Below are 22,593 nucleotides of genomic sequence, written 5' to 3'. Positions count from 1 at the left end.
GAGCTGTCAGATCATATAAGTGTATCCCCATCTTAAAAGAACATGGTTTGCACACCCCAAAACAATCCCAGTGGTAACATCAAAGATCACTCATCAAGGATTCTTAGTACCAGATATAATAATAATGAAAAAGTTTGAAATATTATAAGAATTAACAAAGTATGATACTCACATGATATGAGCATATCAGTGTTGGAAAAATGGTGCCAAGAGACTTTCTTGGTGCAGGGTTGCCATAAACCTTCAATTTATTTAAAAATAAGAAAATACCACCACAATATCTGCAAAGAACAGTAAAGTGAAATGCTATAAAGTTAGCCAAGACCATATAGATTTATCTAGATTTCACCAAACTCCTTTAAGCTCTAAGGTTCTATGATCCTATGATCACTGTCCTGGGGATCCAGGACACTCAGATTCTCATCATGTGACCACTACACAGTGACTTTGGCAAGTCATCGTACATATCTCCATCTCATTTTCTTCTTCTGTAAAAATGTTGATAATAATGCCGAAATCTACTTTTCAAAGTTGGTCCAAATTAGAAAAAAGAGTGTATTTCAAGTGCTTTTGAATTACCTCTAATAAATTAAGATGATGCTATAGTACAACAGTTTGTGAATATACTAATCAAAATCAAGTGGCAATTTGAAGGCTTAAACTAGAACTTTGAGCCAGAGAATGCTTTGTTATTATACACATAGTCTCTCTCTGTCTCTCTCTCTCTCTGTCTCTCTCTCTGTCTCTCTCTCTCTGTCTGTCTCTCTCTCCCTCCCTCCATCTCTCTCTGTGTCTCTGTCTCTGTCTCTGTCTCTGTCTCTGTCTCTGTCTCTGTCTCTGTCTCTGTCTCTCTCTCTCTCTCCCTCCCTCCCTCTCTCTCCTTCCCTCTCTCTGTCTCTGTCTCTTTCTCTCTTTCTCTGTCTTGTGTTTTTCAAAAATTAAAACCTACAAACATATCATTTAATATTCCTAAAGATGTCAAATCATACTATGTAGATGATGGTCTTTTTCACCTAATATACTTTTCATTTATATAATAGTGAAATATAAAATATTTTCACATTCATTATTTCTCTTGGTTCTTATGACCGAGAGAGCATAGGAATGATCAATTAAGAAACAGAAGGGACCTCAGAGGTCATCTAGACCAAACTAGATGTAGTTTAACTATTCATATAATAATATATAGTTGAGTAAATGGAGACCTTAACTTGCCCAAGGTTATACAAGTAGTATGTGGAAGAGTAATATTTTGAACACAGGTCCTCTGACATCAAAGCCAGCACTTTTTTTCCAATATATACAAAGTTTTAATTATTCTCTATTTTTTAAAAGCAAGTTACAGAAACTGAGAAAAAGTAAGAGCATGATCCAGAACTTGAATCATATCTTCCTGAATTCAAATACAGAATCTTTCCACTTTATTTTGCTAATCCTATTTATTCATCTATGCATACATCTATCTATCTATCTATCTATCTATCCATCCATCCATCCATCCAGCCTTCCTTCCGTCCATCCATCTATTATCTATCTATCTATCTATCTATCTATCTATCTATCTATCTATCTATCTATCTATCCATCCATCCATTTATGTCTGTCTATCCATCCTTATATCCATTCATTTATCTAAATATGCATTCATTTATCATCTAGCTATATAATTTTTATGCTTTATTTTGACTATCTAGGGGAGTGATGTTGTTAGAAAAAGTAGTGAATGTGTCTCACCAGGAACCTTTAATATCAACTATGTAGTCACGATGTTTAAGTGCAGATTTGGTGTACCTCTGTGTGAGCCTGGGCAAAGACAGAACCTCTCTGAACTTTTAGTGTTCTGATATGTAAAATGGAGCCAACAAATGCTTTGGCTACTGCCCAGGTTATCTTTCAGGGTTTCTATGAGTGTTTCTATATCATATAAAATTAAAATGCTATGGAAATGTGTCATTACTACTAATGGGGAATGGTTATTTGTTAACTAAAATCATACCTATCTTTACAAACCCGCCAAATGGGGAAAAATAGAGTCAAAACAGTTGAATTCACAGAAGCCTTCAAGAGCATCACTGAAGATGATGAGGATAATGGGAGCTTACATCCTATTTTGTTTTTAGCTTGCCAAGCAATTCTTCATCTATTCTCCAGTGGGACTCTATTGCAGTTCTGTACCTGGGTCAAAGGAGATATTTGTCACTTTCCATCTGTTTGTATTTTTGCCATGCAAATAGAGTTTGTATGTCTTTTACCTTGTCAAAAGAATATGGTTCAAATAAATGCTTTGGAATCTTTAATCAGCTGTGTCTTCACCTCAGTTTTTTCTTCCTCACTGGATCACTAGAAAGTGTGAATTTTTGGTTTTAGAATAAGGTTCTACTATTTATTCCATTTAGGTACCCTCTAAGAATTCTCTTCATCCAAGTTAAAGGTTGAAAAAAATTCCCTGAAGAAAAAAAAGTTACTCCATCTCTCTGTGTACTTCATTCAGTTACACTCCATTCATTACAAGAAAAGCAGGATATGGTCTTTCATAGAATGTCAATTCAAGAATATGGCTTCTTTGAAAGATATAGGGAAAGTATCAATAATCTCTGGGGTAGAAATAATTGAAGCCAGCACTCTATTTTATTTTGTCTTCGTATTTTAAAGTACTTTACTGATCTCATTTCCAAATGATTACCCTGCACTATTTCATAATTGAATTCTCTCTTATAACAAAAATAAAATAGCTAAGAAAAACTAACCAACTCATTTACCATTTTTGATAGACTCTGCATTGTCCAACATCCAATGCCATTATTTTTTGAATTTTTTTCAATTACACAAAGAAACAATTTTTGACAATTATTTTCTCACATTTTGTGATCCAAATTCTCTCCTCCCATTCCTCCCACCTCCTTGAGGTGGTAAGTAGTTTGATATAGGTTATACCAATGCTTTCATGCAATACCTATTTCCATATTCCCCATGTCATGATGGAAGATACATTTTACACATAAAATAATAATAATAATAAATCATGAAAGAAATAAAGTCAAAGATGACATGTTTTGATCTGCAGTCTAATTCCAATGATTCTTTGGCTGTGGATAACTTTTTTTTACAAGTCCCTTGAGGTTAACTAAAGTTTAACACAACCTTGTTTTGTTGATAATAATTTAGTCCTTCACAGTTGATCATACAATATTTTTTTTGTATATATTATTCTCCTGGTTCTTCTCACTTCATTTCCCAGTCTTTCCAGGTTTTTTTTTAACTCATCATACAACAGTATTCCATTACAACCATATATCACAACTTGTTTAGTCATTTTCCAATTGGTGGACACCCCCTCAGTTTCCTATCCTTTGCCACTATAGAAAGAACTGCTAAAATATTTTTGTACAGATAGGTCTTTTTCCCTTACCTTTGATCTCTATGGGATACAAACCCAATGGTGGTATTGTTGGGTCAAAGAGAATGCATAGTTTTACGGCCCCTTGAGTGTGGTTCCGTATTGCTCTAAAATGATTGTATCAGTTCACAGTTCCACCAACTGTGTCCCAACTTTCCCACATCCCTTCGAACAATGATCAGTTTCCTTTTTTGGTCTCATTAGCCAACAGGGAAATATTATTTGTTATTTTTCTGAAAATAAGTGGTTATTGCATTATTGTATATTACACTTTTCAGTGTAGTTCTTTTCTTTTACTTGAATAATTATGTATACTATTCTCTTGGTTCTCTTTATTCTTCTTCTGTATCAGTTTCTAAGGGTTGTCCCAGATGTCTCTGAAGTTTCATATGTTATTTCTTCTGGCATGATAATGCCCTTTTACATTCACAATCCATAATTTGATTAACCTTTTATCCAATTGATGGGCATCTTTTGTTTGTCTGTCTGTTTCTGATGCTTTGCTACCACCAAAAGTAATGTTATGATTAATTTGGTGTATGTAGATTCCCCCCTCTCCACCCTGCATCACACACACACACACACACACACACACACACACACACACACACACACACACACACACTTCTTTGATTTCCTTGGGCTATGTGGTCAGCAGTGGTAGTTTGGGGCCACAGGGCATGAATGCTTTAGCTGGTTTTTGCATGTGATTCTAAGTTGTCCCCAAACAGTTGCATCAAGCCCCCACTCCATCAATGATGGATAGGGATGCCTAACTTAAAATTTAACTTCTTAAACTTAAAACTTTAAAACATCATCCTTGCTAACTTGACATTAACCCTTCTTTTTACAAAAAAAGGAAGCTGAAGTCAGAAACTAGCAGTGACTCACCCAAGGTTTAGGATAGACTTGACCCCAGGTGTAAAGATTCTCCGTGAAATGTTCTTTCTGTTATACACCACATAAGAGATTTTTTTTTTAATGCTATGAAGTTGAGATAGAAACGTCATTTCTTTGGACTAGTAAGTTCCCACACTAATAGGTATGAAGGGTGTTGGCTGACAGGCTCATTTAAAAAAAAGAAAAAACACGTCTAACATGCCATAGCAGCCAGGGGCAGCCCCCAGCTGAGATGGGAGGACAATAGCAGCTCTGTTGAAGTGTAAACATGACATATGGTGTCACTGCAGGTTCAGGCTTGCTGGCTTCCAGCCAGGGGTCATGTTGGCTTTCAAATTCTCCTGTCGACATTGAAACCCCCTCAGAAGTGCTTGGATCTGGCGGTGATGGGCACAAGAGGAGTGTGCAGAGATGGCAAATCTGGCTTCAATTTCATCCTGCGCCTTCAGTTTCGCCTGCCTTCAAAGCCTCTCTGTTTGGGAGGGGTGGGTGCACTCATCTCAGATATCCCATGAGACAGGGGCTCCCAAGGGAGTGTAATAAATATAGATGTGTCAACTAAGGAGATTCTTGCCTGCTCTCTCACCCTGAATCAAACTCCTGCCTTCATGGAATCCTCTAAGAAGGGGGTTTGGAACCCCCATGCAGCATCTGTAACAATTCAGACCATGCTGGAAAATCATTTAATTGGTATTTGGCATCAGGAGGGGTTCCTTTTGGGCTCTTCCAATTTCATAAATCCTCTGGAGACAGCATTCTGTGGTGCATAGGGTTCACTGGATATGTACACTTTTGGGTAAGCTTTTTTCATCTTGTTGGGTCTCATTTTCTTCTTATATAGATTGAACAGACTCTCTCCTTGTCCTGCTCTCCATCCTTCAGATTCTTTCACTTCTCTCACATGTAGGAGTTCCATCTCTTACAGGAAGCTCTCTCCCTCTCCCTCCTCAGTTTTCCTATATCCATTTATGATATATTGATGTCTCCCTCCCATGGCATCACCAAGTAGAATGGAGACCCCTTACAAGAAGGATTTGTCCATTTTTTTTCCTTTTTATCTCTAGCATGTCTTTAATTTACTCATAAATTACTTATTTAGTCTCCAGCTACTACACTTACAACATGGCAGACACTAAGGGAACTTTGTTGAAATAAACTGAATTTGTCTGATTCATCCTTTTCATCAATCTACATAATCCAAATCAGTCAAAACTCAGTCATTCATCTTCCTCCTGAGGACCTTTGCATAGCCTGTGCCAAATGCTTGGACTACATGCCCTCCTCACTCCCACTTCAAACTTTTCTTTCAGCATCAGTTGAGGTGGAACATTTTATGGAAAATTCTAATAAAAAATCTAATTTTAAAATTTGATCCCTCTTCATTGATAATGCTCTCTCTCTCTCTCTCTCTCTCTCTCTCTCTCTCTCTCTCTCTCTCTCTCTCTCTCTCTCTCTCTCTCTCTCCTTCTCAACTGTCATCCATATGTTGATCCATATACATATCTAATGCCCCCAGAAGAATGTCAGCTTGAAGGTGGATACTGTTTTCTGCTTCATCTTCTAATATGGAGTCTAGCATAAAGTTGGACATACTTAATGGTGGTTGGATTTGCCCCAGATCTCATGACCTATTCTGCCCCATCTCAGCTGTGGATAAACTTGGCCATATCTTGGATATTAATAAAAAAAGAATGTTTGTTAAGGGCTTACTGTTTGCCAAGGACAATGCTAAGGACTGTAAGTATAAAGAAAGACAAAAACAGTTCCTCCCCTCGAGGAGCTCTCAGGCTGGTGGGGCAGACAACATGTAAATTATGAGGTACATTCCAGATCATGCAGAGAAAAGTCAATCTTAGCAGGGAAGGCTCTAGCATGTGAGGATGACAGGAACGGTTTCCTGGAGAAGGCGACATTTGAGATGCATCTGGAAGGAAGCCAGGATTTTAAGATATGGGTGGAAAGGGTAGGACACTTCAGTCATGGGAAATGAATGTTGCCAAGACCCAAAGATGGGAGATGGGATGTCAGGCTCCATCATTAAGCACAAGTATTCATTTCCATAGTCAAAAACTCTGAAATTCCTTATCATTCTATCCTTCCCCATACTTGGTTAGTCCTAAATCTTACTGTGTCTTGTGATCTCTTTATAGCTTGGTGCATTTTCAGGCTACGACCCTATTCTTGGCTATACTCCTTCTTTTAAAATCATATTTGTTGAACCAGTTAAACTTGACTCTATCCTCTATTCTCAAATGCTTTGCTTCTTTGACCAATCACCTGGTCATACCTTGCCAAAACCCAACCCTGGATTACTTCTAACACCAATCTTCTCCACACCTATTTTCCTCCTGGTGAACAGAACTGGAAAAAATTCACAAGATAATACTGACTAGATTCATTAAAATGGTGTTTAATCTTAATTAGAATTTCTCTATACCAAGACAATCCTACTATTCTTTTTCATTTGATTCTCTGTTTCCTGACCACTGTAATGATTCCAAGCATTCTCTTCAGTCTCCAGGCTTCCTACATCTTCTTTTCCTTACCCTTTCAGCTAAGAACTTCATCTCATGTTTCAAGTGAACAATCAAGGCCATTTGCCTTGAGCTCTCTCTTCTCATCTCACAATCCCCATCATCCCTCATGATTTCCTTATTTACTTGGCCTCTGATGAAGATGTTGCCCTATTTATAGTGGAACAGTGAACATAGTGCTGGACCAAGAAAGTCCTAGTTCTTCTGAGGTATCACCTCACACCTAGCAGATTGGCTAACATGACAGCAAAGGAAAGTAATGAATGCTGGAGGGAATGTGGCAAAATTGGGACATTAATACATTGCTGGGTGGAGTTGTGAATTGATCCAACCATTCTGAATGACAATTTAGAACTATGCCCAAAGGACACTCAAAGATAGTCTGCCCTTTGATCCAGCCATAGCACTGATGGATTTGTACCCCAAAGAGATCATAAGGAAAAAAAAACTTGTATAAGAATATTTATAGTTGCACTCTTTGTGGTGGTAAAAAATTGGAAAATGAGGGGATGCCCTTCGATTGGGGAATAGCTGAACAAATTATGGTGTCTGATGGTGATGGAATACTATTGTGCTCAAAGGAATAATGAACTGCAGGGATTGCATGTGAACTGGAAAGACCTCCAGGAAGTGATGCAGAGTGAGAGGAGCAGAACCAGAAGAACATTGTACACAGAGACTGATACACTGTGGTACAATCAGATGTAATGAACTTTTTCTACCAGTAGGAATGCAATGATCCATAGTAATTCTGAGGGATTTATAAGAAAGATCACTATACACATTCAGGGGAAGAACTATGGGAATAGAAACAGAACAAAAACAACTGCTTGATCACATGGGTCGATGGGGATATGATTGGGAATGTAGATCACACATGATCACTGTAGAGCAACTATCAATAATATGTAAATAGGTCTTAATCAATGGCACATGTAAAACCTAGTGGAATTGCGTGTTGGCTACAGGAGGGGGATGGGGGAAAGGGTGTGAAAGAACATGATTCTGGTAACTATGGAAAAATATTCTAAATTAACTCATTAAATAAAATTTTCCTTAAAAAAGGTCCTAGTTCAAATTTAGCTTCAGACACTTATTAGCTACATGAACTGAAGCAAGTCACTTAACCTCTGTTTGCCTCAGTTTCCTCATCTATTAATTGTAGATCATAGTAGCACCTACCTCCCAGGTTTTTTGTGAGGATCAAATAATACAATAATTATAAAGTGCTTGGCTTAGTGCCTGGCACAAAGTAAATGCCATATAAATGTTAATTATTATTATTATATTTATCAGCATCATCAAGGTCAAACTTTGCAGAAGTGTCCTTAATACCATCCTTTCCCATTTTCTCCAGCAGATTGTCTCTATTATCATTGTTATCTGCATCTCTATCTCTGTTTGTCTGTCTCTGTCTTTATCTCTGTCTCTCTTTCATCAGTCATACCTCTGTCTCTATCTCTATCTCTGTCTCTGTCTCTCTCTCATACACATATATCTTTAATCTCGTCTCATTTTCCTATCTCTTAGCTCCTTCACTGCTGTCTACTTTTCCTCTAGCCTTAAAAAACCCCTCACTGTCTTTTAGCTATAGAGGAATATCTCTCTTCCCCTTCTCAACAAAACTCCTCAAAAAAACCATATACATGGACTCTTTCCATTTTTTATAATTTCACTTTCTTCTAAACACTCTGCAGTTTGGCTTCCAGTTCCATTATTCACCTGAAACTGCTATCACCAAAGTTCCCAATGATATCAAAATTGCAAAGTCTTATGACTTTTTTTCTCAATTTATCCTTCTTGACCTTTCTGCAGTCTTTGACAGTGTCAATAACTTTCTCTTCCTAGCTCCCCTCTCTTCTCTGGGATTTGGTGATGCTTCTCAATCTTGCTTCTCCTCCTATGTGTCCCATAATTCTTCTTTTTCTCTTTTGCTGAATCTCCATCCATATTTTGCCCACTAGCTGTTAAGTGTCCCCAAGATTATGTCCTGAGCCATTTTCTCTTTTCTCTTTACAGTCTTGGTGATCACATTTTAGCTTCTATATATTTAATAACTGATTCTATTAAAATGACCTAAAGATATATATATATATATATGTATGTATATCCCCAATCTCTCTTCTTAACTCTAATTCAAAAGTAACAACTGCCTATTGATTGTTTCAAAATAATGTCCCATATGCATTCAAAACTCATATAAGCAAAATAGAATTCGTCTTATTTTGCCCCCCTCCAAAAAAACCAGAAAACCCATTCCATTCCATCCCCCTACTAATATCCAGGGCAATTCCCAGACTTTCCAAATTACAACTTCATTTTCACCTTCACTCTCACTCTTTTATCCAATATATCATCAAATCTTATTATTTCTGTATTTATAATTTCTCTTATATTTACCCAAATCTCTTCACCCAAATTGCTACCTCTCTAGTTTAAGCTCCCATCATGTCCTACCTGGGTTATTATGATAGCTTTCTTGTTGGTTGTTAAGTCTTAAGTCTCTTCCCACTCCTATACATCCTCCCTCCAGCTGCCAGTGATTTCCTTAAAGTGAAAGGCTGGTCTTGTCACTGTCCTCCTCAACCAATTTTGCTGGCTCCTTATTACCTCTAGGATCATTAGACACCTCTTTTTGGCTTTTCAAGATTTCCATCAGTAGGTCTTTCCCAAATATAGGGAAGACTGAGAACATACAGAGAGGGGCTCATATCTCCTCTTGAGGAAAAGTTAAGGGTTTGAGGAGAAAAGTGATGATGTGTAATGAACATGCCTTGAAATGGGACATCCATGCTCAATTTATGAATGGATCTGATTTGCAAACTATGTGATAATGACACTATTTTGCCAGTAGCCAGAAATAGGAGTATCTTCAAAAACCAAAAGACCAACACAGCATCAATTCAATCTTCTTGGTGTGATATCTTTACTGATAGTGAAATGGTGAAAGATCATGCTGGAAGGGAATCTCTTTCTTTCCTGGGCTGACATGTGACTGGGTATTCAGGCTTTGTTCTATGCCTTAGATATTTATTATTTTGTTTTGAGTGAAGGTGATTGATTTGCCTGGCATATTCTGAAAGGTCAGGAGAATAAGCCTTGAGAATTCTGGGAATCTGAGCGGTCAAGAATCAAATGATATGCTGAATTTTCCAGCCAGGACTATCAAGTCGTACTGACCTTTGGGATCTAGCCTGCGGGTGACTAAGACAAGGAGTCGTCCCAAAGTCATGACTTGAATTTGGTGGGACTACTGCTATGTAGAAACAGTCCTAAGTCTGATCCTCTTCTCCCAGAACCCAAGATGCTATAAGGAGAGTGTCTCAAGGTGGGGTAAATGCTTCCATTTTTGTTATTTCTTTCTCTTCCAAATAAATATCTCTTTGTGAAAGTTAATTGATGTTAAGTGACTCAAATGGAGCTGGAATACTATTTTTTGGCATTGAAATGTGCATGGAGGGGGGCAGGCGGGGAACGACACAACAAGAGTGGACCAAATAAAAGATATAAAAGAAAATATTCTAACTCTTCCTCAAACTGTGAGGGAGAGCTAGAGGTTCTTGGTTCAGAGCAAGTTGATGAAGGGATAGTGCTCCAATATCTTTCCAAGGTTCTACACAATTACTCCTCTTTTAATCTTTTAGAGTCCAGTCAGACAGGCCTTCCCGGTATTCTTTAGACTTGAGTCTCCATTTACAGTCTCTGTGTCTCTGAATAGGTCATCCCTCATAGCTAAAATTCTTCCTTCCTTCTCTCTAACTCTTGTAAAAATAGTTTATTTTTTCCACAATTACATGTAAAAAATTTTACCATTCATTAGAAAAACATTGAATTCCAAATTTTCTCCCTCCCTCTCCTCTCCCCTTATAGCAAAGGTAAGCAATTTGGTATAAGTTATACATATACAGTCATGAAAAACATATTTCCTTATTGGTCATGTGAAAGAAAGCAGAGACTAAAAGAAAAATAAAGAAAAAAAAGAAAGTATGCTTTGATCCACGGTCAGCCTCCAGGAGTTCTTTTTCTGGAGGTGGATAGCATTTGCCCTCATGAATACTTCAGAACTGTCATCATGAGTTCTTCAGAATGGTCTTATCTCTCCAGCTCTTAAAATCCCTGGCGTCCTTCAAAGTTCAAGTCAAGGGGGACTGTCTATAGAGGATCTTCTTGGAGAAGGAGATCTTGCAACTACTTTTGCATGTATTTTGTAAATATCCATCCATCAATCAATAAGCATCCATTAAGTGCTTAATATGTGCCCAAGATAAGCACTGGGGAGAGATGGGAAAAGAAACAACAGGTAGTCTTTGCCCTCAAGGAGCTTCCAATGGAATGGGGGAAATGACCAACAAACAGGCACAAACAAGCTAGATTAAGGATAACCAGGAAATTATTAACAAAGGAAGGGCAATGGAATTAAGAGGGTTTAGGGACAGCTTTCTGTAGAGGAGGGGATTTCAATTGGGACTTAAAGGAAGTCAGGAGTGGAAGAGGGAGAGTGTTTGAGGAATGGAGGACAGCCAGAGAAAATGCTCGGAGCCAAGAGATGGAGGGTCCTGTTCATGGAACATCTAGGAGGCAGTGTTGTTGGATTGAAACGTACATGGTACAGAGCATAGGGCATAAGAGGCTTGGAAAGGTAGGAGGTAGTTGGGTTATTAAAGTCTTTGAATGTCAAGCTAAAGACTTCAGGATATCAGCTCCTTTTTGTTGTAGCCGTAGTCCTTACCACAGAGCCTGGCACCCACTAAGTGCTTACATATGTTTGTTGACTGATCTATAAAATAAGGAGTTTGGACTTGAGAGTCCGAGTTCCCTACTAGCTCCACTTGTGGGGTTCTTAACCTGGCGCCTAAGAACTCGCCTTCCTAAAATATTTTAGCATTTTCATTGTTTTCTTTTTGTGTCACTCTCTGTATTTTATTTTCATCATTGAAAGCACAATTCTGGGAAGGGCTCTCTAGGCTTCACCAGGCTGCCAATGGAGTCCATTCCAAAAAAATTAAAAAAAAACACCCTTAAGAACCTCAGGACTGGATCTCTGATGCGATGATTATGTTTGATTTGCACTGAAGTGGAGCAGATTGAAGTGGAGTGAACCAGGTGACACATTACATGTCTTTCTCTCTAAATCTTATGTTCGATGAGCATCTCCACAGACAAATTGACTAGCCAGCGTCCCTCTCGGTCAAAAGAAAGAGAATGGAATGAAAGTAGGGGGCAAAGATTATATGAGTGGAGACTTTTACCCTCCTTGACTAACATAATAACCACCTCTCCTAAGGGAAACATATGATCTATGTCAAGAGCTATAAAATTCTCATGAGGGCGTTATAAGCTGGAGAGATTATTAGAACAAAAGAGACAGAAACCGTGGGAGATGGGGAAAAGGAGCAGCTGGCTGGAACAGTCAGATTGACAAGACTCTGGCTGAGGACCAAGCTCATCCTTCCCACCCAGAAACCACTTGGATGGGAAGAGAACATTCTCCAAAACATCCACTGCTGACCTTGCTTGTAGCCCTCCAGATGCTCAGATGTTCACATCTGCCTCAGGCTAAAGCAGCACCAAGCAAGGGGTAAAGGAACATTCCTACTTCTTGAGTGTAGACTAGGAAAGAAACTGGTGAAATACACTCACACTCAGGTGTAGATTGCTTGATATGAAAAGGGTTTTCTCTCAGTTTTGAAAAAGTGGTTTTTTTATTATTCCTCCTCTTACTTAAAAAATTATCTGGAGGAAAAAATAAAATTTACTCTTTTCACTCTTTTCTAGTGGGGAAATGGATAGATAGATAGATAGATAGATAGATAGATAGATAGATAGAGATAGAGAGACAGAGACAGAGACAGAGAGACAGAGAGAGAGACAGAGAGAGACAGAGATGAAAAGACAGAGGGAGAGAGGGAAAGAGAGAAGAGACAGAGATAGAAATAGAAAGATAAAGAGGGGAGAGAGGGAGGGAAGAAGGGAAAGACAGAGGCAGAGGCAGAGAGAGACAGAGAAGGAAAAGGGGAAGGAGAGAAGAGACAGACAGAAATAGAACAATAAGGAGGAGAGATAGGGAGGGAAGAAGAGAAAGACAGAGACAGAGGGAGAAAGGGAAGGAGAGAAGATACAGAGACATAAATAGAAAGCTAAAAAGGGGAGAGAGGGAGGGAACAAAAGGGAGAGAGAGAGAGAGAGAGAGAGAGAGAGAGAGAGAGAGAGAGAGAGAGAGAGAGAGAGAGAGAGAGAGAGAGAGAGAGAAAGATTGGTGTTTTCAAAACTTTCCCTATCCCAGAGAATAAATCACTGAAAATGTATGTGGATTGTGGGGGGGAAATGTGTGTTCAGAGAATGGTGGTACCATTCAGTACCATGCACAAAACTAGAATAGGCTTACCATTCTGGCTTTCCCACCTTCCTCTCTGTGTTCCTCTCCTTCCTTTTTACTTCAGTCCTTACTGAACTGATTGACTGCCCAGTGATGTCTATTCCATGATTCCATCCAACTGAGGCCCCAACTGTGTTCTAAAAACTGCTAATTGAACTTTGACTTTCACTTATTCATTTGTTCATTCTCCCAGCATGCAATCTGCAAATGTGGCCAAGAAGTGAATTGAGACTCCATGTAAGGTGTAGCTTTCTAACAACTAGGGCCATCCCAGAGTGGTATATCTGCTTCACAGGAGCAAGTATTATTTTATGATTATGATTATTTTATGTTTAGAACCAGAGTTAATATCAAGGTGGCATGATACAGTGGATAAAGCATTCCATTTGGAGTGAGGGACCAAAGCTCCAAATCTGGGTCTGCCATTGGACAAGTGCCTGAACCTGGATGGGGATCTGTCTCAACAAGCATGAAACCAGGGGGTTGAACAGAATGGCCTTGGAGCCCCCTCTTGTTTCTAAAGCTCTGTTCCTCAGACCTCTCACTGGACAGTTAAGGAAAGTGAAGTCCAGATGCCCGCCATTACCTAAGAGGACAGAAAGCACTAAGGAGCAGATCCTGGACCTGAGCAGCATTCCCCTTGATTTCAAAGGGCTTCCGACGAAGCTTCCCACCACCTTCTTGATGACGTATCCAGATCTGATGAATTATTTTCACTGAATTGTGCCACCTGGAAGTGGGACATTCATCTTTGTGGGTGGCTCTAGAAGAGGGGATTCCTACACTTCCTTCACTTCTCCTACACTTACTTGCCTCCAGGTGCCTTTGATCCAGTGATGCTGGCCTCCAGGCTATTCCTTGATCAAATCCTCCATCTCTAGACTCTTTATCTTCCCCCATTCCAGCATCCCTTCCTTCCTATACATAAAGCCCTTCTCAACCTCCCTTCATTCTGGTGCCTTCTCTTCTCATAATGATTTCCTACTCATCTTTCAGGTAGCTTGTCTGTCCATATTTATTTACTTGTTATCTCTCCCCATTAGATTGGGAGCTCCTAGAGTGTAGGGTAGTCTTTTGCCTTTTTTTTTCATGCCCAGTGCTTAGCTTGGCACACAGTAGGTCCTAAATAAATGTTTATTGACTGACTGCAGGCACAATTGATACTAGACAGCCTCTGAGGTTTCCTGGGATCAGGGATTCTTTGACTTCATCTATTGCGTTGTTGTTTAGTCCTTTTTGCCATGGCTGACTCTTTGTAACTCCATTTCAGATTTTCTTGGCAAAGATACTGGAGCAGTTTGACATTTCTTCCCCCAGCTCAGATGAGACAAATAGAGTTGAGTGACTTGCTGAGGGTCACACAACTAGTGTTTGAAGCCAGATTTGAACTCAAAAAGAGAAATCTTTTGGATTCCTTTGGGACTGCTTAGATGGTACAGTGAAAATCAGGCACACCTCAATACAAATCGGGTCTCAGATACTAGATGTAGGATCCTATTTGCCTCAGTTTCCTCATCTGAAATATAAACTAGAGAAGGAAATGGCAAACTGCTCCAGTGCCTTTGCCTAAAAAACTTCAAATAGGAACCAAAGAATTATCGACAACAGAAAAATTACAAAACCACAAGAAAGTATAGAATTTTTTTAAAGAGTTGACCTTACCCAGCTATTGGGAAAATACAAAGCCAAGCCACTTCCCACAAAGCCGTAAACAACTGCTAGTCTAGTTGGATGTGTTGACTCCCTTGATGTGTATTTGATTTGACTGAATGGATGGATCTCTCAGGATGGGATCTAAGTTGTTTGTGGACAAATGGCCCCTTCCCAAAGCCTTCTGGGAGGTGGCAGGTGGAAGCAAGCCCTCGGAGTCCTTGAAAGTATCTCCGCTTTTAAAAGTGGGGAAATGTCATCCCTGTTTTTGATCGTGAGACATCCCTTGACTGGAAGCAATAGCATGGCTCTGCCAGAGAATGTTTTGAATGAAATATGGGGCTTTACGGCCGCTATCACCTTTCTGGTGCTCAGCCTCTGCCAGATCCCAATGAGAGACTGGCCATTCCCAGAGCGGCTTTGCATTTGAAGGATGAAAAAAACCCTTGATCCGGGGCTTTCTTCAAGGGGGAGAAGCCCCTCTTTCTTCGTCTCCACCCAGGCCAGGCAGCAGATTTGTCTGGTAAGCTGTGCTGCTGCTCAGGTCCCTGACTTTCTTCCTGGTCAGGCAGAGCCAGGAGGGAGAGGGAAGCCGGGTAAACATGTTGCGCAAGAGCAGGGCTGGTCAGAGCTAAAGGAATTCTAAATAAGGGCAGCAGAACCTCAGAGCAGCTCTGCCTGGGCCAACTGCCTCCAGCCATGATCTCCTGCTGGGAAAAATCAAAAGTCACAGCAAGCTTGAGGATGGGGGCAGCAGGGAGAGAAAGGGGGGGCTGGGGGGAGGGGACAAGATGCCCGCTGATCTGGAAGACTCCCAGCCATCCGATCCTGTTGGGTGAGCCTCCCCCACAATCCTGGAACTGAGGAGGCATGTGTTTGAGCTGCTAATCCGGATCACACAGGTCCTACACAGAGAACCTTTACCACAATTTAGTTCTAGGCGTTCTAGTTTTAAGAATCGGAACCCATTCATTTCAGTTAACTTGGACAAAAATTAGGTCCCTGCTAGAAGCCAACAATCCATCAAAAAACAAGGAAAGGGATCCGTTAGCGCGTAAAGTTGTCCTCAGGGGCAGGAAGATCTGAGTTCGAGGCTCACCTCTGATGTATATTGGATATGGGGCCCTGAGCAGGCTCTAGAAAACTGAAATGGAAGTTACAGAAAAGATGCCAATCTGCCTGGGGAAAGGGAGTCTGAGGGTTCTCTATTCATGAAATCTCAAATCTGGCCTCTAGCATTATGGGCTAATCAACTTATCAAAAAGCATTCTTTAATGCCTAATAGACTACAAAGAGAAATAGTGTCTCTGCTTCTTTTCCTCTCCCCTTCCATGTACAAATATCTTTATGTGAACTTGTGTATACTGGGATTCTCCCCAGGGGCTAGGAATATAGTTTTCTAATAACATTGGCTCGAGCCCCCATCGGTATGTTTCCCTTTTTACCCTCCTCCATATTATCTATTCAGAATCATTTGGTTGTCTGGACTTAGAAGAGGCATTTATTAAGATAATACAGTAAGAAAAGCTGATTCAAAATGTTCTTTAAAAAGCTAAAATATTCTCTCCCAGAAGGATATAGAGGGTCAAGGAAAAGTGGACTCAAACATAGGCAACTTGTGGGAAAAAGGCATCTCCCAGCCCTCAGCTGCTAGAAGCCCTCTTCTCCCATTTGAGGGGCACTCAAGAAGTTGCCATTAGTCATGGCTAGATTTCTTGGCTGTACTCCTTGTGGAGCTGTGAACCTATGCCCAGTCTGCTCTTGGCTCCCAGTCTAGATGTTGCCATCCGTTGGCCTGGGGATGTCAGTAAGACACTGATGGGAGGACTGAAAGTCTGACCTCTTCACTGAGGCTTCTCATTCCCCTTCAGACATCTGTCTTCCAGAGTTTGTTAGAATACTCTCTCCTGACTTGACACTCACTGACACTCCCAGATGATAGCTAACTCCAGGCTTTTACAAAAGAACCCCTCAGCCAATTGGAACAAATTTCCATCTTCATCAAATGGCTTTCGAAGACTTTTCACTTTGAGTCTAAACTTTACAATGGAGATTGAGCACCTTATCACTTACTTAAGTGAGATGGGGAGACAACTGCCTTACAGAATCGCCCCACACTGACATATATTTATATAGATAGATAGAGAGAGAGAGAGAGAGAGAGAGAGAGAGAGAGACAGAGAGAGACAGAGAGAGAGAGACAGAGAGAGAGACACACAGAGAGAGACACAGAGAGAGAGACAGAGAGAGAGAGACAGAGACAGAGAGAGAGAGAGAGACAGAGAGAGACAGAGACAGAGAGAGGGAGAGAGAGGGAGAGAGAGAGAGACAGAGAGAGAGAGAGAGAGAGAGAGAGAGAGAGAGAGAGAGAGAGAGAGAGAGAGAGAGAGAGAGAGAGAGAGAGATGGATGCCAAAGAGGGAATGCATTCTAGCCTTGGAGGACAGCTTATGCAGAAACTGGAAATGGACTTTTCTGTGTAAGGGACTAGAGGAGGCCCATGGGGCTACAACATGGAGTTTTTAAAGGAAGGACTATTCAGGACACTCCGTCTTCCTCTGGTCTTAAGGAACTGCCTTAGAGCCTACAGCACCAAGAAGTTCCATGACTTGCCCAGGGTCACACAGCCAATGTGTGTCAGAGGTAGGGCTACTTGTACCTTGGTCTGTCTAGCTACAATGCCTACTCTTTCCACTGGAACATAACCTCTTCTCATTTGTTTTATCACAGCTAGGTGACTCAGTTTATAAAGGGCCAGACCTAGAGTCAGGAAGTCCCAGGTTCAAATCCAATCAAATCTCAGACATTTCCTAGCTGTATGACCCTGGGCAAGTCACTTAACATTGTGTTTGCCTCAGTTCGTATAAAATGAGCTGGAGAAGGAAATGGCGAATTACTCCAGGATCTTTGCCATGAAAACCCCAAATGGGGTCATGAAGAGTCAGAGAGAGTTGAAAAATGACTGAATGACAACAACAAAAGCCTTTCCTTCACCTTAACAAAGCCACAGCATCCTACTTCTGCAAAGATGGGAGGAAAGCATTCCATTAAAGCTCACGGAGTGGCCAAACTTGTCCACATTTCATAGGATTCATTTTTAATCATTATCTAATTGTTCTTACCATCCCTATTGTTCTAGTAAGTGGACAACTGTTTTCCTGGTTCTGTTTCCTCACTTGACATATTTTCCCTTGCCTCTCTCTACCCCTCATGTCTTTTATTGCTTTTGGTACAGTGTACATCGATGCACCATGATTTATTTCATCCTTTCCCTGGATCCTGAGTCAGATATCTCCCCATATTTCTACATTTGTCCCCTCCCACATGTTGAGCACCAGAACCTCTTAGGATAGGATCCAATGGTTAGGGTCTTACAGGCCATAGGATCATGGGTTGGAAGCTTGAAAGGGTCTAAGAGGTCATCTTATCCAACCCCTCCAAGTAATCCTAAGTGGAACCATCCAGTCCAATACACATTTTACCAAAGGAGAAACTGAGTCTGAGAGGTGGAATGTGGTTGACCCAATCTAAAGCAGCAGAGCAGAACTGGTACTGGAAACCAGTTTTCCTGCCTCCTTTGCTCCTGTTATTTCCATGACACCATTCATGTCTGTGTTCCATTAGTGACCATTTACAGTTTTCAGTTGCTCAATCAAAAAAGTCTTTATGAGCATCTAAGATGTCTCCAGCATGTGCTTGGCACTGCAGTGGAGAATGGAGAAGGAGAGATCTCCCTCACACAAGCCACAAGAAGAGAACAATACCAGGCAGTCTGTAATGAAGGGCAGGATTGTACTTGGCAGACAATACGTGCTCCCAGATTTCAGTGTGGGCTGAAGGAGACCACGGAGGTGAGAAGCAGGATTCAGGCTCTTGGGGAGGAGAGGCCAGCCTACAAGGCAAGGGGCCGGGGGACAGTATGAGCCCTTTTGGCGATGAGGTTAAGATGTAAGACATAGAGATAAGGCCAGGTGATTTCTCCAGGGTCCTACAGCATTACCCCAAGATCTCCATTGGTCAGGGTGTGGTACAAATAGAATTGTCCTTTTCAGGTGAGTAAACTGAGTCTTAAAGAATCCAGCTAACAAGCACAAGACCAAACAACTAGAAGGTGGTAGAGGGTGGGGGGGGAGAAGGAATGTTTAGGATTCAAACCTTATTTGTTTTACTTGTATCTTTGTTTTTCTTTATTCTAAACTTTAACAAATACCAAGTAAGAGAAATATTTCCATATACAAAGTGGCACATAAAAGAGAATCACTCAAACAACCATAAATCAGCACTAAGAACACTTGCTTCTCCCTTTAAGTATACAATACATTTCACATGTTATTTTCAAAACTGCCCTGATTGTCTCAGTGTTCCTACTCAAACGCTAACTTTTTCTTTTCTTCCTCTCTGTGATTAAAAAAAAAAATGCTTCCACAACTCACTTTTCTTACCCTTCTCTTTCTCTCTTTCTCTTTCTCTCTTTTTCTTTCTTTCTTTCTTTCTTTCTTTCTTTCTTTCTTTCTTTCTTTCTTTCTTTCTTTCTTTCTTTCTTTCTTTCTTTCTTTCTTTCTTTCTTTCTTTCTTTCTTTCTCTCTTTCTTTCTTTCTTCCTTTCTCTCTCTCTCTTTCTTTCTTTCTCTCTTTCTTTCTTTCTCTCTTTCTTTCTTTCTTTCTTTCTTTCTTTCTTTCTTTCTTTCTTTCTTTCTTTCTTTCTTTCTTTTTTCTTTCTTTCTTTCTTTCTTTCTTTCTTTCTTTCTTTCTTTCTTTCTTTCTTTCTTTCTTTCTTTCTTTCTTTCTTTCTTTCTTTCTTTCTTTCTTTCTTTCTTTCTTTCTTTCTTTCTTTCTTTCTTTCTTTCCTTCTTCCTTTTTTCCTTTCTCTTTTGTATTTTGGTAACCCTATCATTCTCATCTCCATTTCAGTTAAAAGAAATAAAATGAAATAAAGAAGAAAAATAATGAAACCCTTGCATTAAATATGCATAGTCAAGCAAAAGTAATCCACACATTAGTCATGTCTGAAAATGGGTGCCTCATTCTGCATCCTGAGTTTATCAGACCTTTGTCAAGAAGGACAACAACCTGCTTCATCATTGAATCTTCAGAATCACTGTTGGAAACTGCATTGTCTTAAGTCTTGCTTTGCCATTCTTCTTCATCACTGAGGGTTTTAACATGTCCATTGGTTTTTCTTTTTCTAATATTTGCATTTCAAATGTCAAATGCTTGTCTTTCAAATATATATTTCAACACAATTAGTTTTTTTTGTAATTCTATGTATTTAAAAATATTCTGAGAATTGAATAGGTTTCTTAAATATCTCTTGCTTGTCTGTCTTTCTCCCAGGGATTTTTTAACTTAGGATCCACTTTTTTGGTTATTTAAATATTTGGATATCTATTTCAACAAAATTCATTTCCTTTCTAATCCCACGTGTTTTATTTTGTGTATTTAAAATATTCTGAGAAGCCCATAGGCTTAATGAATTTCATACAACATAATAATATATCATTATATTAATTTACTATAATTTGTTCAGCTATTCCCCAATTGTTGGACACTCTCTCCCCTTTATTTCCAGTTTTTTGCAACCACAAAAGGATTTGAACTCAAGAAGATGAATCTTCCCAATTTCAGGCAAGGCACTCTGTTCAGTATGGCACCACCTCCCTGCCAGGTATATTGATTATATTCTATTATAATATTTTCTTCTATATATTCATGTCTCTCCTGATAGAAATGAAGCAACTTGAAGTCAGGGACTAACTCATTTTTATCTTTTTTATAGTTAGTGTTTAATTCAGAGCTTATGGGTACTTTATAAGTGCCTATTGACATCTAGTCCAATGTGTCTCATATTGTGGGAGTTCCCAAGACTCTTTCAGAGGATGTAAGAGGTCGACATGATTTCCATTATAATACTAACATATTTTAATATGGTAAATACTGACACATGTAATCTGCAAAAAAAATTCTTTGGAGAGAGTGTTCTTTGATCATATTTAGGAGTGTCAAGGGATAGGGGAAGCTAGGTGAACATTTCCTAGTTGTGTGACCCTGGGCAAGTCACTTAACTCCAATTCCCTACCCCTTACCACTCTTCTGCCTTGAAACCAATACTGAGCACAGATTCTAAGACAGAAGGTAAGGGTGATAAATACATAAATAAAAAATAAACAAACAAACAAACAAATGAATGAATGAATGAACAAACAAATGAGTGTTAAAAAGTTCTGAAACCAAAAAGCCTGAGAACCTGTGATCTAGTCCATCCTATTTTCTCTACAAATGGGGAACCTGAAGCCTAGAAAAGTCAAACCACTTGATCCAATTCACAGAGCTGACCACAGATAAATGCAAGCAAGAGTTAGCTTCTCTGGACTCCACATCTAGGGTTCTGTCTGTTCTTGAACCTCATATTTCCTGTGCAAACTTGAAAAAAATTAACTTCTTCTGTAAAATGGCAATGCTGAGGCCTGCTCTGTAGACTTATCTAGAGGTCACCATGATCAACCCTGAGACTTCTTAGAAGAGAAAGGCTACGTCAGCACGAGATAGGCCCTCCATATTTCCATAACCTCCTGTGACCAAGGCAAAGCATCTTCCCATTCTGCTCTCGTAGTTCATGCTGACAGTTTTATAGAAGGAGATTAGTCATGAGTTCTATCTTATCTCTTAGGCATTAGTTGGAAACTCATCCATGGGTATGAGTCAGATGCCCTCATGGCGGAGAGGGGGGAGTAGGGAAGAGTTTCTGCACATCAAGGATGCTGTGGAGATTCAGTGATAGAACCACTCCAAGAGAATCCTCTCAAACCAAATGAAATCCTTGAAATCCTTCCCATCTGGCTGCTCTCCTCTAGACACCCTTCACCTTATCAGCATCCTTCCCTGGAGTCCAATTTCAGAACTTGAGGAGGATCATTAAGACACAGCCCCAGGCCTTGTGAAGTTCAAGGTCTAAGAAGATTCATCCAACCTGAGAGAAATTTCAGCACTGTTTGTTTCTGCCATTTTTATAGCTCACCACCTTTCTAGCCTCCTCTTCCTCTGCCATGCAGTGACGTTGGCCTCCATGTTGTTCCTCACTGATGGCACACTATCTCTTGACTCCATGTCCCTTCTTGGCCATGCCCCTTCCCTCTTTGTCTCTGCCTTCTGTCTTCTTTATCTTCCAAACATTTCAGCCAAAGTCCAACATTCTAGAATTTTTTTCTTAAAGCTGGTGGCTTCCAATGCAATGATCTAGGACAATTCTGAGGGACTTATGAGAAAGAACTATCTTTCTCTTATTTTATGAGAAAGAGCTATCCACATCCAGAGGAAGAACTGTGGGAGCAGAAACTCAGAAGAAAAACAACTCCCTGATCACATGAGTCAATGGGGATAGGATTGGGGATGCAGACTGTAAACAATCGTCCTAGTGCAATTACCAATATGGAAATTGATCAATGACCCATGTAAAACCCAATGGAACTGTGTGTCAGCTATGGGAGGGGTTTGGGGAAGGGAAGGGAAAGAACATAAATCTTGTAACCATGGAAAAATTTTCTAAATAAATTAATTAAGTAAAATTTTTCCAAATTTAAAAAAAAAATCTGGTGGCTTCCTTCTGTTGCAATGTCCAGTTGATCCAGCTCATTGTTTGTTTGCCTATAGCTGTTTGCTTGCTGTCTCTTCCCACTATGTGATTTTCATATTTCTCTAAGATGTCTCAGTTTTCTACTCTGAAAAATGTGTTTTGGGGGCC

The sequence above is a fragment of the Monodelphis domestica genome, chromosome 2 (genome assembly GCF_027887165.1).
Source record: "Monodelphis domestica isolate mMonDom1 chromosome 2, mMonDom1.pri, whole genome shotgun sequence".
Lineage (NCBI taxonomy): Eukaryota > Metazoa > Chordata > Mammalia > Didelphimorphia > Didelphidae > Monodelphis > Monodelphis domestica.
The sequence above is the reverse complement of the archived record's forward strand: the minus strand, read 5'-3'. Positions refer to the sequence as shown.